Source organism: Panthera onca, chromosome C1 (assembly GCF_046562875.1).
Source record: "Panthera onca isolate mPanOnc1 chromosome C1, mPanOnc1 haplotype 2, whole genome shotgun sequence".
NCBI lineage: Eukaryota > Metazoa > Chordata > Mammalia > Carnivora > Felidae > Panthera > Panthera onca.
Window position 1 is genome coordinate 214,647,977 of NC_138346.1, and position 17,884 is coordinate 214,665,860.

At 51.4% G+C, this 17,884-nt stretch overlaps 1 protein-coding gene across 5 annotated transcripts in view; it reads right to left on the reverse strand.

Moving 5' to 3' along the window:
- Positions 1 to 17,884, reverse strand: part of PIK3CD (phosphatidylinositol-4,5-bisphosphate 3-kinase catalytic subunit delta) — a 54,992-nt gene that overhangs the window by 20,463 nt on the left and 16,645 nt on the right. For 2 of the 5 annotated variants that reach the window (XM_078452459.2, XM_078452454.2), the window contains exon 2: positions 9,551 to 9,670. The exons of 1 other annotated variant lie outside the window; for it this stretch is intronic. The gene's annotated coding sequence lies outside the window, so the exon portion shown is untranslated. Of the gene's footprint in view, positions 1 to 9,550; positions 9,671 to 11,492; positions 11,640 to 17,884 lie in introns of those variants that run through there. 2 more of the 5 variants (XM_078452456.2, XM_078452455.2) reach the window with 2 other exon arrangements.

The window sequence follows — 17,884 nt, forward strand, 5'->3', positions numbered from 1 at the left end:
GTGTCACATGCCCCCGGGAGCTGCTTCCCCAGGGAACACATGAGTCACTCTCAGCAGGCTCTGGGCCGGGGACCAGCCGCAGGGAGAAGGGAAGTTGTATCCTGCTTTATCCGAGAAATAAACGCCCTCCTCCCTGAGGCCGCCTGGGCCAAGACCCGCCGCGTACCTTCCTTCGCATGCTACGCTAGAGTGAGTGTCTAAGGGTCCCCCGAGTTAATTGCTAGGATTCTGTCCGGAGAGAGAGGTGCTCCTTTCTTTTAACTCTGGGACAAAACATTTAACTCTAGGAAGGTTACAAGCCAAAGAGCTCAAGAGGCATCTCAGAAACATCTAGAAGGTGATTACACACATTGTCTGATGTCTACCATCAACCCCGGCTGGGAGGTAAGGAGACCAGCTGTCACCCTGACAAGGGACAGGGAGCCACAGGGGCCGGCCTTATGCATCAAGCTGAACAGAGCAGAGTCTGGTTGTGCCTCCTGACCCGGGCTTATTTTCAGGTACTTTTCAGCCTCTAAATAGTCCTTCTAATAAGTGTTCTGGTTCCCAGACTCTCTGCTATGGAGAATGAAATGGCTGTTTCTCCTGCTGCCTAACTTATGTGGAGAGAGGACACTTCAGAGGCAAACTCCAAAGGGGCTTTACCCAGAGGCCCTGCTTCCCAGTGGAGCTCCTGGGTGTTTGTCTTAAAAGAGCTTTCTAGAATCCACCTGCTGCTCTGGCAGCCAGGGAAAGCCCAGAGATGATTCAATAACCACATCTTCCTGGGGACCCTCGGGAAGAAGAACGCGAGGGGACCTTTTCAGCCCAGGGGCGTGCAGGCTGCGGGTCCTGTTTATTCATTCATTCAGCAAATATGTCTTTGAGCATCAGGGACTGTGCCCATCAGGGAATGAACGGGACAGGCACCGTCCCTGATCTTACAGAGTTTTTAGTTTAACAGGAGAAAACAAAAATGAATGAGGAAATAAAAAGAAAAATGAATAACAAGATGATTTCAGAGAAGAGGTGGAAGGTAATAAAAGGGGCTTGTGGGGGGGGGGTCTCCTCTGCGTGGCGGGTCAGGGAAGGGTGCTCGAATGAGATCATGTCAGAATTGAGGCCCACATGATGAGAAAGATCAGGCAGAGATCCAGGACGTAGGGTTGAGGCAGCTGGAACAGGAAGTGCAAAGGCCCTGAGGCAGGAGGTCAGGCAACTGGAGGCCAGGACCAGGAGGGGAGATGACTGGAGAGGCAGGGAGGCCTGCAGCGCCTTGTGGCCACCGTGAGGAGCCAGGTTTTCTTATCACCGCAGTGGGAAGCCACCAGCGGGTTTCAGGCAGGAGATTGATATGGCCTGATGTTATGCTTTACAAAAATTGCTTTGGCTGCCGTGAGGAAAATGGAAGGGAGGGAGCCAAGAATGGAGGTGGGAAAGCAATTAGGCCAGGGCCCCAGGCAAGAGCTGGCAGGGCTAGACTCGCGAGGGAAAGCCTGGGCCCTACCTGCCACAAAACACCGCGAGCCTCTGCCCTTAACAACCGAGGAACAGGCATCCCAGAAACCCAGCCTTGAAATTTCCTGTCCTTAAGAATCTTCTTGAGAAAGAACGGAAGCTATAGACCGGAAGGAAAGCTGAGTGGCCCAGCGTCCCCCAACAGGTGCAGTTTTAGGACAGATGTGCAGATCTCCCAAAATACAGAATCTTTTGGGAAAACCACTTCAATGTGTCTCCCTGGGAGGCCCCAGACCAGCAGGCATCCTCCACCCGAGAGGCCACCACAGTCTTGAGGGCAGAAAGGGTCTCCGCACCCCAGGAAAGGGACGTCAGCCACAGCAAACGGGAGGCCTTTGCCACGCGGGCGGTGCCTCTGCTGTCCTCTGCCCTCTATTGTGAAGCCACTGTCCAGTGGTGGTCAGTTGGAGGAGGAACATGTATCCAAAGAAGGGATGGGAGGGAAGTCTCCAGAAGCCGGAGGCCAGCCAAGTCAGACATCCCCAGAACCATGCCCAAGACTAGGAAGGAAGGGCTTGTCTGGAGGGTTGTCTGATACCGTGAGCCCCTGTCACAGGAGAAAACGGGATGGGAGGGGTGAAGGCCGAGATGGATGTGATAAGTTACGTGAAATCGTGCAAAAGGCTTCCCCACGTCTGCTTGGCAGATAAGCCGAGGACAGGAACTTGCCTCCTTGTCTATCCGCTTCTGCCTCCCTCAGTTCCTTCTTTGTTTTCTTCTTCTTTTTACTCTCTCCCATTTTAAATGTGTCTCCCTTGAAGCCATATGATTTAATAGAACAGTAACTTTTGGGGCACCTGAGTGGCTCAGTTGGTTGAGCATCCGACTCTTGACTTCGGCTCATGATCTCGCAGTTCGTGAGTTCAAGCCCCACGTTGGGCTGTGTGCTGACAGTGCGGAGCCTGCTTGGCATCCTCTCTCTCTCTGCCCCTCCCGCATATGCTCTCTTTCTACCAAAATAAATAAACTTTAAAAAATTAGAACGGTTACTTTTAATTTGGATATTTAAAACTGAAAAAAAAAAATCCCCAATGGAGGAAGACCAAACCGACATTGAAGACTGAGAAGCAAAGTCCTCTGGAAATTCTGTTCTATTAAAAAAAGAGAGGGGTGATGGGAATGCAAGCTGGTGCAGCCACTCTGGAAAACAGTATGGAGGTTCCTCAAAAAACTAAAAATAGAACTACCCTATGACCCAGCAATTGCACTACTAGGCATTTATCCAAGGGATACAGGGGTGCTGTTTCGAAGGGACACATGCACCCCCATGTTTATAGCAGCACCAACAATAGCCAAAGGATGGAAAGAGCCCAAATGTCCATCGATGGATGAATGGATAAAGAAGACCTGGTATATTGGGGCGCCTGGGTGGCTCAGTTGGTTAAGCGGCCGACTTCGACTCAGGTCACGATCTCGCAGTCCGTTAGTTCGAGCCCCGCGTCAGGCTCTGGGCTGATGGCTCAGAGCCTGGAGCCTGCTTCTGATTCTGTGTCTCCCTCTCTCTCTGCCCCTCCCCCGTTCATGTTCTGTCTCTCTCAGTCTCAAAAATAAATAAATGTTAAAAAAAAATTTTAAAAAAAATAGAGAGGGGTGCTTGGGTGGCTCAGTTGGTTAAGTGTCCGACTCTTGATTTCAGCTCAGGTCGTGATCTCATGGCTCGTGAGTTCGAGCTCTGTATAGGGCTCTGCACTGACAGCTCGGAGCCTGCTTGGGATTCTCTCTCTCCCTCTCTCTCTGTCCTTCCCCAGCTCTTGCTCTCTCTCGCACACAAAATAAATAAATTAACTTAAAAAATTTACAAACAAGCAAGAGACAGACTCCTGACTTCTTCTGCTGTCATCAGGAAAATGAACCAACTATCCTACAAAAAAAATTCTATCCCAACCATCTCTTATCACGTTCAGCTCACGGCCCACCCATCAAGGCCACGGGCCTGCACCCAAGTGGAATCCCCTGCCACTACACGCCAAAATCAAATGAAAGATCCACGGTCTCAAATCTGGCAATTTGGGAAATTTGGGAACCGTCCTAAGGAAGTAAGTCAAAAGCCAAACAAGGCGATATATACAAAGACATTCATTTGTGGGACTGTTTGTGAAAGTGGAAAACCAAAACTAATAGGGAAACTATCATAATTAACTTAATCGGAGAAAATATAGTCACTAAGATGACACCTGTGTATGCTACACAGCACTGCAAATATCCCCCACGCTCACTGAAACAAAAAATGCGCATCCATTTACCATGGCAACACCTATTTGTGGACAAAACATTTCAGAAAGCATGCCGAAAATGAAAACAGCTATAATATGAGTGGGTTTGAACATCATAATAATTATTCCAGAAGCTCGTTATCTATGAAAGTTATACAAGCATGATTTTAAAAATTAATTAAAACTAAAACGTTTGTGGGGCGCCTGGGTGGCTCGGTCAATTAAGCGTCTGACTTGGGCTCAGGTCATGATCTTGCGGTTTGTGGGTTCGAGCCCTGCTTCGTGCTCTGTGCTGACAGCTCAGAGCCTGGAGCCCGCTTCAGGTTCTGTTTCTCTCTCTCTCTCTCTCTCTCTCTCTCTCTCTCTCTCTCTGCCCTTCCCTCGCTCATGCTCTGTCTCTCTTTCTCTCTCAAAAATAAATAAACATTAAAAAAATAAAAAACCAAAACAAAAACTAAAATGTTTGCAGCAAAAAAGGAGTAGCCCCCAGCCCTGAGCATCCAAACTTATCACCCCTGATTGTGGTTGCTTCTTTGAGTATTTATCTCTGTGTTTCTGATTAATAGATTTATATGGGTTTTCAACTTTTACACTTGATCTTAGCCAAAAGGCCGAGAAGCAATGGGCTTTTCAACTTCTAACTTCTCCCTTAGAAGGTGAGTTTGTGCTTTCTTGCACACACGCACGTGTCCTCTCCTCTATGTTCTGAACATAGCTGTGTGATAATTTTTGGTTAATCAACTTCAGTGCTTACATTATTATGACCACATAAACACTGTTCAAAACTAAACCACAGGGTAGCTCAGTCGGTTGAACGTCTGACTCCTGATTTTGGCTCTGGTCACGATCCCAGGGTCATGGGATCCAGCCTCACATCAGGCTCCACGCTGAGCTTGGAGCCTGCTTAGGATTCTCTCTCTTTCTCTGTCTCTCTCTCCACCCCCCTCTGCCTCACTCCCCAGGTCTCTCTCTCTCTCTCTCTCTCTCTCTCTCTCTTAAAACGAAACAAAACTAGGGGCGCCTGGGTGGCTCAGTCAGTTAAGTGTCCAACTCTTGGTTTGGGGTCAGGTCATGAACTTGTCATTCATGACATTGAGCCCTGAGTCAGGCTCTGTGCTGACAGTGCACAGCCTGCTTGGGATTCTCTCTCTCTCTCTCTCTCTCTCTGCCCCTCCCCCAGTCACACATGCACACACTCTCTCTCAAAATAAATAAACATTATAAAAACCCAAATTTGTATTTCTTCCCTAAACTTTCCAACAGAACTATAAAACTCCATAATGTGGTAAATATGTCAGATAATCCATCATCTTCATTTTTTTTCTTCTTGGAGACAGCCCCCTACAGTCCTCAGCCATCCTGCTCCAAACTGGCCTGCCTGCTCTCTAGATGAGCTGCACGGTGGTAGCATTGGAACTTTGCTTCACCACTATTAGGGAACTCTCTTCACCATTCTCTCCACCAAAGTTCTCGGTTGCAAGGAAAGAGGCTAACTCCCACTGATTAAGCAGGAAAGGAGCTGACAGATTACCTGACTTATTTGCTTCATTACGAGGAATTTTCATAGTTCTTTTGGAGAGTTTGAGGAACAACTGGTGACTAGTACATGGAAAACATAGTAAATAAAAACATGAGGTGCTTACCAACTCCAGGAAAAACAAAAGGTCGAGCAAAAAAAAGAAAGAAAACTTAGTACACTGGATTCCATGATGCATGTCTGATGGCAAAACTGCCTCTGTTGCCTATTTACCGAGTACCGAATGCCAGTTTGGACCTCTGCCACTTCTGTGCCAAGAATTTGACCTTGCAGCCCATCATTGCTGCCACCAGCATAACCATGGATACAGCTCACGATTCATCCCTCTCCTCTCTCAAAATACCGCATAGGTGCAGGTTATCAGTGAAGTCTAGGTCGCAGGTGCTGGCTACAGAGAAAGCTTGGAAATGAGTCTTTTTCAGTTCCCATGGTGTGGTAGGTGTTAGGTATTTTTCTCTGTACTCACAAAACTCAAAGCTGAAACATAGAAAGCCATTTGGAAGCTGAGCCAAATGAGAACAAGAGATAATCACACATTGTATCACTTGTTCCTCTTTTTTAGTTTACTCTATTTTCGTAGAGCATAATCTCCAGCAGTCTCCTTGCATAGGGATACGAAAGTGCGTGTGCACGCAGAGAGCTTTTTTTTTTTTTTTGGAAAATTCTCATCTTAAAAAATGCCCTTATCCCATTATTTTGCTTGAATGACAATTACATAATTCTTGCCAGGGAATTAACTTCCCTAGAAATTTGAAAGAGTTGCTCCATTGTCTTGTAGCTTCTGGTGTTGATTTTTCAAGGTCCAGTGTCATTCTGTTATCTGTGGCCTCTTTTTGTTGGCTTCTGGTAATTTCTATCTCTGGAGTTTTGAAAGTTCATGATGATGCCCAGTAGTACATACTTTGCTTTTATTTGTATGTTGTTTATTATTCATTGTTGAGTACTACTCAGAGACTCTTAATGTAGAAGCTCCTTCAGTTCTAGAATTTTTTCCTGTAGTTTGATAACTTCCTCTTCTTCATTTTTCTCCCTTCATTGTCTTGACGTCCTATGAGTTGGATATTGGGCATTCTGAATGGATTCTCCAGTTTTCTTTCATTTTCTTTCCTGTTTCCCATCTCTCAAGTCTTTTTGTTCTACTTTCTAGAAATCTATCTTTCAATCTCCAGCTCTATTCTATTGAAAATTTTGCTTCTACTCTCATAGTTTTTTAACATTTTATTTGAATGTTTATTTATTTTTGAGAGAGAGAAACAGAGAGAGAGCAGGGGAGGGGCAGAGAGAGAGGGAGACACAGAATCTGCAGCAGGCTCCAGGCTCTGAGCTGTCAGCATAGAGCCTGATGATGGGGCTCGAACCCACGAACTGTGACATCATGACCTGAGCCGAAGTTGGACGCTTAACTGACTGCGCGACCCAGGTGCCCCTAAATATTTTATTTTTAAGTAATCTCTACACCCAGCGTGGGGCTTAAACTCACAACCCCAAGATCAAGAGCCACATGTTCTACCGACCAAGCCAGCCAGGTATGTCTACTATTATAGCTTTTATATCCAAGAGCTTATTGTTGTTTTAGGAGCCTTCCTATTTAAAAAAAAATTTTTTTTTAATTTTTTTAATTTATTTTTGAGACAGAGCACAAGTTGGGGAGGGTCAGAGAGAGGGAGACACAGAATCTGAAGCAGGCTCCAGGCTCCGAGCTGTCAGCACAGAGCCCGACGTGGGGCTCGAACTCACGGACTGTGAGATCATGACCCGAGCTGAAGTCAGATGCTCAACCGACTGAGCCACCCAGGCGCCCCAGAGCACTCCTATTTTTAAACAACCATGTTTAATGACTTCTGACTCCCTTTTTTCTGTTTGTTTCGGTCTCTGTCTTTCATGCTAGAGGCTTTATTCTATGTGGGATAATCCAGAGCTGCCCATTCAAATTTAAGAGAGAGGCACCAAAAGCTATTTGTGCACGGGTAAGGCCAGTCGCTTGGCAGGCGTTGCTGTGAAATGACAAAATAGCAAGCTAGCTTTCCCACGGAGTCAGTATTTGAGGGTCCTTTTGTCTTGTGAGGTCAGTTTCTTCAGAGAGAAGTTCTTCAAGGCCCTGGCTGGAGAAGAGTAGAAACTAGGCTGCCATGTTCTGGGAGCTCGCCAGGAGAGGGTCTCACTGTTCAGTACACAGACTTTTACCGAATCTTCCTGTTCTCAGGACAGTGCTTCCTCCTGTCCCCCCATCCCCCGCCCCCAACTGCTCTCCACACAGCCTCCTTCCACCCCAGGCTAGGCCTGAGCTGCCCTAGTTCAGCAGACCTGGGGGAAAATGAGCGTCTCCTGCTGGGGCGGAGGAGGGAGCCACCTGGCCATGTGGGCTGAGGGAGGGGTCTGTTGCTATGACACCTTCAGTCAATCTTCCTTCTTCCAGCCCACCCTGCACCCCGTCATCGGGAACACTGTAGCCCCACTCTTGGGCCTTTGGTGGGTCCTTGGACCCATGGGCCTTCCTCCCCCCACAGCCCAGGACATTCAACATTCCAAGCCTTCCATCTCTTTCACTGGCCTGCTTTCTGTCTCCGAAAGTGTTTACTCACATCCTCCTCCTCAATCCTATCTCCTGCTCTGTTTCCTTAAGGATTTATTCCTTTTTTATTCCTTTAATCTCATTTTAGTGGGCTTTTGAAACAGAGCCAGGATAAACATATGCACGCAGTCAGTTACGTTTTCGTGGAAGTTCACAATAATATTTAACAATACATAAAAATCAAGTGTCCAAAGAGACGCACACAGAAGGCTTTCTGGGGGTGTTGCGGGAGGATACTCCATCCAGGAGACAATGGTTCTCCGAGGGATGGGGAGGGCAGGGTTATAAAAGAGTTATGCTAATTTTTTTTTTTTTTTGCAAACTTTCAACAGATAACAGGTATTTTTTAATTAATAAAAAAGCGTGAGCGTTAACAATTATTAAAAGGCATCTTCTGAAACAAGAATCAAGCTATTGAAAACAGGGGTGTAAACAGGTGTGTAGAAGAGAATCCCCCAATGGAGGGTTTACACAGTCCGTGGTTTTTGACCACGTTCCAGCGAGTTCCACAGAGGCAACCCCAAGACCTTCAGAGGGTGGCAGAAGTGGGATAGGGGGCTGAGTGGACATCCTAGGCCAGTCTCTACTTGTACCACAGGGCGCTCTGTTTTTATCTACTTTATAGGTCAAAATTCTGCTTATATTTTGATCTTTTTTTTAAGGTTTATTAATTTTTGAGAAAGAGTTTAGAAAGCGTGCCAACGGGGGATGGGCTGAGAGACGGGGAGACACCGAGCCGTCAGCACAGAGCCTGACGCGGGGCTCGAACCCACCAACTGCGAGATCATGACCTGAGCCGAGGTCCGACGCTTCACCGACTGAGCCTCCCAGCTGACCCAGTATTCTGATCTTTTTAAAGATCTCCACACTCAACAAAGAAGTCTGGAGAGTACTGACGAAGACAGAGAGAAAATGAGGTTGGCGTGGGGCCGGGGGGAATCTTGCAAGGATGACACCATATGCTGTAACCCTGTGCACCTTCCCATCAGAAACGACAGTAGCTGTTCAAGCACCAGGTAAGGAGGAATGTGCTCTGCAGACGGGGAATACATATGCACTCCCAGGGCTTGCAGAAGGGACTGTGACTACCCATCTGGGAGCTAACCATACCCAGCTAGCCCCAGGTCCCAAGGCGGGGGGGTGTGTGTTCAGCTAATACTCAGCCAGTGTCCATCTCTGGCCTCAGTATCTTCATTTGCACGATGAAAGGATTGCATTCATACCCCAGCAAACATCCGAGAGGCTCCAAGGACTACTGTCTTACTGACAGAGTGACTGTCAACTCTCTGAGAAACAGACAAGTCCCTACCTTAAAGACGCCTTGAGAAGCAATGCTGAGTTCTCACAATTCCACACACTTCCTTCGGAAGAGTGTTTTCATTTTTCTCTCCCCGGACAGGCCAGCCCAACTCTACCACGACTGAAGCAAGTCAAATCCCAAATGCTGCAGCTTAATCATGGGCTCAGAGCACAGCCGCCCCCTTCCCCCGCTTCCTTATGCAGGCAGCAACATCCCTCTCTTGGGGAGCTGGCCGAGGTCTAGTCGGATTCCTCGCGTTGGTTCCTAGAACACATCCGGGTTGTTCTGTTCCTTTCGGCATTCTAGTCCTACCGAGAGGTTCTCCTTTTGACTGGATAGTCAGGGAGGGAGGATTCTGTTCACCTTCCTAAGCTCTCTGCAAAATCGCATCTCTTTTTTGCCCACACACTTGGCTTCATCACCCAACCTACCTCTCTGGAATGATCCAAGAATGGCCAGCAGCAAAGGCCCCTCGGTCTGGCAGATCAAAGATGCTTTGGAATCATTGAGCACCATTCCGCCCCCACCTGACTCTCAGCTCCTTTATCTGTCTGGGGAGGGGGGGGGGAGAAAAAGGAGAGAGAGAGAGAGAGAGAAAGAATGAATGAATGAAATTTTTGAAAGAGGAAGTCTCACAAGCCTATGCATTCCCTTACAGGACTTCAGCTGTCTCACCTAGGCTTCCATTTTGCAAACCAATCACATCCTGCTTGATGAGCCTTGAGAACCACCTGTGCCGACGCCCCCCTCCCCCAGCCCCTTCCTTTGGGTGCTGCTGAAGCAAACCACAGGAGCATCTCCAGTGCCTGAGGCAGGAATACATATATACACACACAGATGACTCATTGGTTTTTCGAGTTATTCGTTGCTTTTGTTTGGTTTTGAAAGCAAAGTAAGTGATCTGAGCCGAGCCTGGGTTCAAGTTCCACTCAACGGCTGCAAAAAGCAGACTCCTGAACTTGAGGTCCCAATAAAGTCCTACATTGCATCATACAGGAAGACTCATCCCTGCTTCCTGGAGATGAAGAGAGTGAGCGTGTAGGGAAGACGGCGGCCCAGTCACCGCATCTGCGGTATTTCTTCCCCCCTCCTCCCTCCGTGGGCCACTGCTGGGAATAATCTAACCCCAAAGACTGGAAGACACCTGAGCTCCGGAAGCGAGCCGGCTGGATTTGAAGAGTCGGACACGCCCCTTCCTCCAACCCAGGGCACAGCTACCTCCACGGCGGGGCGACTCCTGCCTGCAGCCCACCGGGCACGGCTAGGGACGACTCTTAAGGAGCAGGAAACTTAAACCACTTGCTTCTCCACAGGCAAAAAGCCCAGTGCTGGGAAGCCGCTGGAAAAGGTGTCTGTTCCAAGAATGTATTTCCCAGGACCAAGCTGGCATTCTCACTGCTGAGAGCCTAATTCCTGGAAGGATACCCCGTGGACCCTACTGCAGGAACCCAGGAACGCGGGCTTGAAGGGTCTCTTCGCTCAGCATCCAGGGGAAGGTGGCAAGGGCTTCCCAAGAGAAATGAGAAGTCAGTGCCAAGAGCCAAGGAAGAAATAACTTCCATTGCTGACCAATGGAGTTAACAGGAGGACAAAAACTCAGCAGCTCCGTCACAGGGAAATGAAACATGATTATAGAGAAAGCACTTTCAAAACGAGCAAAGACAAAGCAGAAAGCATGACGGAGCCGCGAGAAGGAAGGGTTAGGGGAGGCAAGAAGGAATTAGTCCTCAGGAATTCAGGTCAGGAAACAGGGAGCTGGGGCAGAATTCACAAGAGGGCGGCCAAGGAGGAGGCTCTTCCCGGAGGAAGGTGCGTCTTCTGCTCTGGCCCTCAACGCTGCCCAGGACCTCGGGATCTGGGTCCGCCGCCCTCCAGCCCTCTGGGTTCAAGGGCAAAGCTTGCGAGGCAACGCCAGGAACCGACACGGCGCAGGATGCTTCGTCCCGAATCGGGGACAGGGGGAGGGGAAGATGCGCACGGCAACTGCCGGGCCCCTGACAAGTAAACAGCTCGCCCAGAACAGGCGCGTCCGCGTCCGGAGCCCGGCTCAGGGCCCCCGCTCAACCCATCAAGGACGGCAGCGGGATACCCCGCATCCCCGCCCCCGCCCCGGAGGCACAAAAGGGATGCGTGGAGATCGGGAGAGCAGGAAAGCGTGAACCAGCCGGCACCAGAGAATCACAACGCGAGCGTGGCCCCCTGCCTCGGCCTCCCCAGCGGGGTTCGGTCCGCCCCGGGACGCGCGCGCCTCCCCCAGCCCCCACGCCCCTGGACCCCGATCGCCCCAGGCGGACAAAGCCCGGCGCTGGGCGGGGCTGGGTGTGCAGGGGGGCACTGGGACCCCGCAGACGCCCGCACAGGTGGGCTCCGTACCGGGTGTGGGTGCCGGGGGCGGGGCCCGAGCTCCCGGGAGACGGTTGCCCAGGGGACGCGGCGGGCGGGTCCCGGAGCTACTCGAGCCTCCCGGCGGCGGCGCCGAGCCCGCGGGGGCCTGAGGGCAGGCCCGCGGCGCGGAGCGGGCTAGCGGGGCAGCGGCGGAGGGGCGCGGCCCGGGGCGGGGCCCGGACAGCGGCCCGGCGTGGGCGGGGCCGGGGGCGGGGCGCCGGCCGGGGGCGGGGCCAGGGGCCGCCGCGCCGCGGGCACCGTCGGCAAATTCTGGCAGCCCCAGCCAGGCGGAGCGTCGGAGAGCCAGCGGCCGCGGGGAGCGGAGCGGACGCCGCTGCAAATCCTCCCCGGACCCCCCGCTGCTCCGGCCGGGCGGGTAGCGCGTGCACCTGGAGCCGGCCCCCCCCCCCCCCCCCGCAGCCGCCGCGGGACCCCGGGCGGCGTGCGCTCGCTGGCCCCGGCCCCGCTCCAGCCTGGTAGTCAGAGGATAGAAAGTGCCATTTGCAAAGGGAGAGAGGGCTGGTGGTCCGCCGGACCGCTTTCCGCTCCGGGGTTCCCCGGGAGTCACCAGAACGGGCGGGGCACCGCACCTCCGTCACAGATCGGGAGCCGGGGTCACTCGCCTAACCGGCCATCCCGGGCTCTGGGCTCCCATCCAGGGTGCAGGCTGTTCCCCGGCCGCTGGGCCTTCCTTTCCATCGGGGTTCCCCCTTACGTGTCGGATTCGGGAGCTACATGGGTTTGCCAGGGACCTTCCCTAGGACATCCATTCGCTACAATGAACTGTGTGCGCGCTGGCAGGGCGTTCGGGCAGGAACGCGGTAACCGCCCCCTGCACTTCGCTCCGATTTATCCGCGCATCGCCCTGCGAGGGGGGTGCTGTTTCTCCTCGGGGTGTGAACGAGAAAAACGAAGCTCCGAGGGCAAGGAGACCCTCACGGGCACACACGTCCCCACGCAGCGGCAGAGCGAGCTTCGGAACCAGCTTGGTTGGGTACCGGGCTGCTACGCTTCTTGCCCTGCAATGTTCCACGTCCCTCAGAATGTGCTTTTGGGGCCACACGAGACTTCAAGCTTTGCCACCGCGGAGCTCAACAGAAGGAGGGGCGTGTGAGGCTCAGAATCACCCAGGGGTGTCCCAGCGGGCGCGGAGGGCATGGGGTGGAGGAAAGGGGCTTGAGGCCCACTCTTTGGTGGTCGTCTCCCACTGCATCCAGTGTTTCAGCCGAGCCCCTTGAGCCTCCCTCGGGCCCCAGCTCGCCGAGTGCACGCCAGGACAGAAAGGAGAAAAAAGGCCCTGAGCTTCCGGAATCTTGAAGAAACCCGGGATGAGGTTTCCCTCATCCAGGCAGCCGAGTTGCAGGGGGGGGGGCCGAACCCTCGATGACGTTGGTGTCCCTGTCCCCAGCATCTCAGGGCCAGAGGAGGCAACCCAGCCCCGAATGTCACAGACTTGCACTCACAAACACTCCCATACACATCATTCACTTACACACTCAGACACAATTATGTAAACTGACACACAGTAAGTCACATACCCCCTCACACGCACTCAGACACAGAGATCAAAGACACACACAGATGCACTTTCACAAAGACACACGCCCACACACTCAATAATGTAAACTGACACACGCTGTGGACACGGTGACCAGACACACTCACACCCATCGTGTCCACACACCGAACCTCCCCCAACCACCCATGCGCTGGTGGTGCCCTTGGCAGATCACGTCTGGTGAAGGCGGAGCCTGGGCCACTGGATGGGGACCGCCCAGCCGGCCACCGGGTCCACCCCAGGGCTGTGCCCGCTGGTTGCTTCCACTTTGCCCTTCCCTCCTCCCACCTCCAGCCTGGGAAGGGGGGCTGAGCAGCAGGAGGCAGTCTGAAGGAGGTCTGGGTGGAGGAGGGCAGGCCTCCTGCAGGGCCGCCCTTGACTCCTGGGGGAGGGGGGAGCGGCGAGCGGTGGGGTGCGGTGGGATGGGGGTGGGGGGGAGGGTTGGAGTACCAGAATGAGAAGCCGCCAGAAGTCACAGACCGACCTTGGATGGGCTGACTGCTCTGAGTTCTCTGACAGCCATCCTGGCTGGGAATAGGTAGTATGTATCCCCAACAACCCTCAACCAGGAAAAGATAATGACCCGAGGGGGCCAAGGCCTGGAGATTTTCCAAGGGCAGACAGCTTCCGTAGTTCCTCTCCCCCATCTTCAGGGTGGTGCCCTTCTCCCTAGGGGCCCAGTCCTGCAGACTTCCCTTTCTTTCCAGCATGCAAAGACAAGGTCCTATCAGCAATGGAACCCAATGGCATAGCTTGGGTTTCAAATTGGGGGCATCAGGTACTGGTTCCTAAGGAGCCAGAGGAAAATCCAGCATTCTTTGAAACAGCAAAAGCAACAAAAACTCATCCTGCCCATATTACAACGATGGACCAGAACTGCACCAACAAATCCAGAAAGATACATAACGTAATGATTTGTTTGGGACAGAATGAAGTGAATTAACACAGATACAAGACGAGCCTCTAGCACGTGCCCGGTGCATGCAGTAATTGCTCAGTGTTTGCTCTCGTGGACGGGACGGGAAACATGCAGAGAGAGGCAGTGACTTGCTCAACGTCACACAGTCAGGGGCAGAGAGGAAAGAAAAACCCCAGTGTCCTGATTCCTCTTTCAGGGCTCAGGTATGTTGTTAGGTCCTTTCTGGAATGCAGACAAGGGTATAAAGAAATTAGTTTAGTGAATAAATAAATTCGTTTCACCACTCCACTCTTAGGAAATCAGAGTAAACAGAGAGATTAGATGCTGGCCCTTCTACTTGCTAAGGCGAAAAGGATGGGGTCCTCTTTGTAAGTTCCCAAGGCAGGAAACCAGATGAACTTCTGTTCCCACCCATGAGAACCCTTGCTCGGCTCAACACGCTCCGTAAGAGGGAAGATTATTTGTTCCCTGAGCCACTCTTCACTCCTGCAGCTGCCAGGTAACCTCACTGTGATAAAATGTCCCCTTCCCCCAGCTGCCCACCGATATCCCACCCACCAACCTCCCTGGGATTCCAGTGGGCTCTTCCTAGTCAAATTTGGCACTCAGCATTGTAGAGGTTTAGCCTATGTCGTCCCCAAATATGCCACTTTGGCATACTGATTATTTTGAATTAAAAAAAATTTTTAATGTTTATTTATTTTTGAGAGAGAGACAGAGAGCAGGGGAGGGGCAGAGAGAGGAAGAGACACAGAATCCGAAGCAGGCTCCAGGCTCTGAGCTGTCAGCACAGAGTCCGAGGCGGGGCTCGAACCCACGAACCGTGAGATCATGACCCGAGCCGGAGTCAGTCACCCAGCCGACTGAGTCACCCAGGAGCCCCCTGATTATTTTCAATTAAGGGGATTCGAGAAACAGCCGTGAATGAATGCAGGACACTGTGAACCTCCTTTGTCCCACGGAAGGCAGAAGCTACACCTCACATTTGAAAGGTACCCCTCCCTGCACCAGAAGGGCAGAAGGCGTCCTGATCACCAGAGACAGGGAATTTAGGGCCAAGAAGGCCGTATAAACAAGCCTTGTTACTTCTTCACTAGTTTACTACCCCCACCCAGACCCCTTTGTCTTGTCAATCCTTCATACACTTTTTGTTTCTTGTCCAAGGAGAAGAGATTCCAGCTCTGGCGGCTTCTTTGAATCTCCTGTCTTTGCGGGGCTCCTACACTTTAGTGATTACATTTGTTTTTCTCCTGTTAATCTTTTTATCATGGGGTGAGGGTGGGGGTGCTCAGTCAAGAATCTAGAAGGGTAGAGGGGAATTTATTTTTCCTGCCCTACAGCATTTTTAGGTGTGATCAGATAAGATGCTGAGTGCAGACGGGAATAGGAATGTTACAGTCAGAAACAATACGATGCAACTAACAAGAAAAAAAAAAAACAAAACCCAGCTACGTGTTTGTTTTAATTCTTTTAGGAAAAACAGAAGGGCTCTGGAAAATAATCCTCCTGGAAAGGGAGGACAGTTTCCACAGTTATTCACATAATCCCCCCATGGCTTTTTGTTCCCCTGACGTTTCACTCTCCAGGCACACAGATCCGGGAGCCTAATTACAGGAGCGTCTGGCCCCGGTTCCCCGGCCATCTTCACATATTTCCATTCATCTCTGAGACTCTCACCACCAGTTAATTCAAAAAGTGGCTCATCTGTAGTTAAAAAGCGAAGCTAATTAGCATCTGGAGCTTCTTTCTTTTTTCCTTTGGCCAATTCCCCAAGCTTAAAGCAAAAGTCTGCCTTAATGGGCACTTTCTGAGTTTGAGACCTTGGGTGGAGGGGGCGGGAAGCAGAGGGAAGAAATGGGGGTCATGTTCGCAGGCATGCAGGCATACACCAAAAGCACTCGTGGCTGCAGAGGCTCTCCTGCGAGACGTAGGAACAGGAGTCCCTGGCGTTAGATCCGGATTTGGGGGAGTTTCCTAACCACTCCAGAGCGGTCTCCTCATCGGTAAAAGCGGGTGCCGGCACACAGTGCCCAGCTGGGCCAGCGGCGGCGAGGAGCGGTGGGACAGCATGCGGAGGGGGCCGCTGGCCAGGACCTCGCAGCGGGAGATCCGGCGATCTGCCGCCTCCCACCACCCTTTCCTGGAGTCTGAGGTTTGCAGTTCCAGAATGCGATCCTCGTGGGAGGACACCATGTCTGAGACCTCTTTGTATCTTTTATGGAAGAAAAGCTATTCCTTGTTTGTGGAGAAGATCAACTGTGAATACGTATTGGGCGAAATTAGGGGCAGGGGGATAAAGGGCACAACAGGGCGTTCATTGTGTGAGTCACACATCAAGGCTCAGGAAAGACATACCCTGGGGACTCACGAAACTGATCTTCTAGAGGCTCGTTGTGAAGCTTCTAAATGTGTTTGAGAAGCCACTGAGGGCACGAAAATCAAACGAAGGGCTAGGAAATTTTTTTAAGCTGGGCCCCATTTGAAGAAGGCAGAAACACGAATCTGGTAGCATGAAAATAAACCTGATCACAGATGCACCGTAAAGATGGCTCAGTTAACGGGGCGCCCGGGCGGCTCAGTCGGTTAAGCATCCGACTTCAGCTCAGGTCACGATCTCGCGGTCCGTGAGTTCGAGCCCCGCGACGGGCTCTGGGCTGACGGCTCGGAGCCTGGAGGCTGCTTCCGATTCTGTGTCTCCCTCTCTCTCTGCCCCTCCCCCATTCATGCCCTGTCTCTCTCTGTCTCAAAAATAAATAAATGTTAAAAAAAAAAAAATAAAAAAAAAAAAGATGGCTCAGTTAAGACAGAAGGCGGGGGCTTGTCCGGGTCACTGGGTTAGATCCACCACGGTCAGGTCCCAGTTGTGCTAACCTGAGATACAAAGCTACTAACAATGTGAGGGCGCATGGGTGGCTCGGTTGGCTGAGCATCTGACTCTTGATTTCGGCTCAGGTCACGATCCCTGGGTCAGGGGATCAAGCCCCGCCTCCGGCTCTGAGCTGGGCGTGGGGTCTGCTAAAGATTCTCTCTCTTCCTCTGCCCCTCCCCACTGCACGCTCTCTCTCACTCCGCCTAAAATAAAATTAAAGCAAACAAACACACGAAAACTACAAGAGGCGCCTGGGTGGCTCAGTCTGTTAAGTGTCCGACTCTTGGTTTCAGCTCAGGTCATGATCTCAGGGCTTCCTGGGTTGGAGCCCCTCATGAGACTGTGCGGAACCTGCTTGGGCTTCTCTCTCTCTCCCTCTCTCTCTGTTCCTCCCCCACTTGCACTGTCTCTGTCTCTCTCAAACAATAAATAAATAAACAACCTTTAAAACAAAAAAAAATAACACACATCATAGGGGCACCTGGGTGGCTCAGTCAGTTAAGTGTCTGACTTCAGCTCAGGTCATGATCTCACTATTCATGGGTTCAAGCCCCAGGTCGGGCCCTGTGTTGACAGCTCAGAGCCTGGAGCCTGCTTCAGATTCTGTGTCTCCTTCTCTCTCAACCCCTTCCCTGCTCATACTGTCTCTCTCTCTCTCTCTCTCTCTCAAAAATAAACATTAAAAAAAATCATAAAAAATCTAATAATATGGGCAGCAGCAGCTAACATTTTCTGGCTCATACCCCATGGCACTCATTGTGTTAAATACCTTACATTTATTGTGGAAGATTTAAGGAGGCAAATTCTTGAGCACTCCTCCCGTTGAGAGGTGGCCTCTCTGTCCCCTGCCCTTAAATCTGGGTGAGCTTGTGACTTCTTTAACCAAGAGAGTATAGCATGAGTGATGCTAAGTGACTTGAGAGGTTAGGTCGTAAAAGGCCACGCAGCGTTCGCCTTGGTCGTGAACCGAACTCCAACGCTTGCCCTTGGAGCTCTGTGCATTAAGAAGGAAGTGTGGCTGCCCCAAGTCGCCA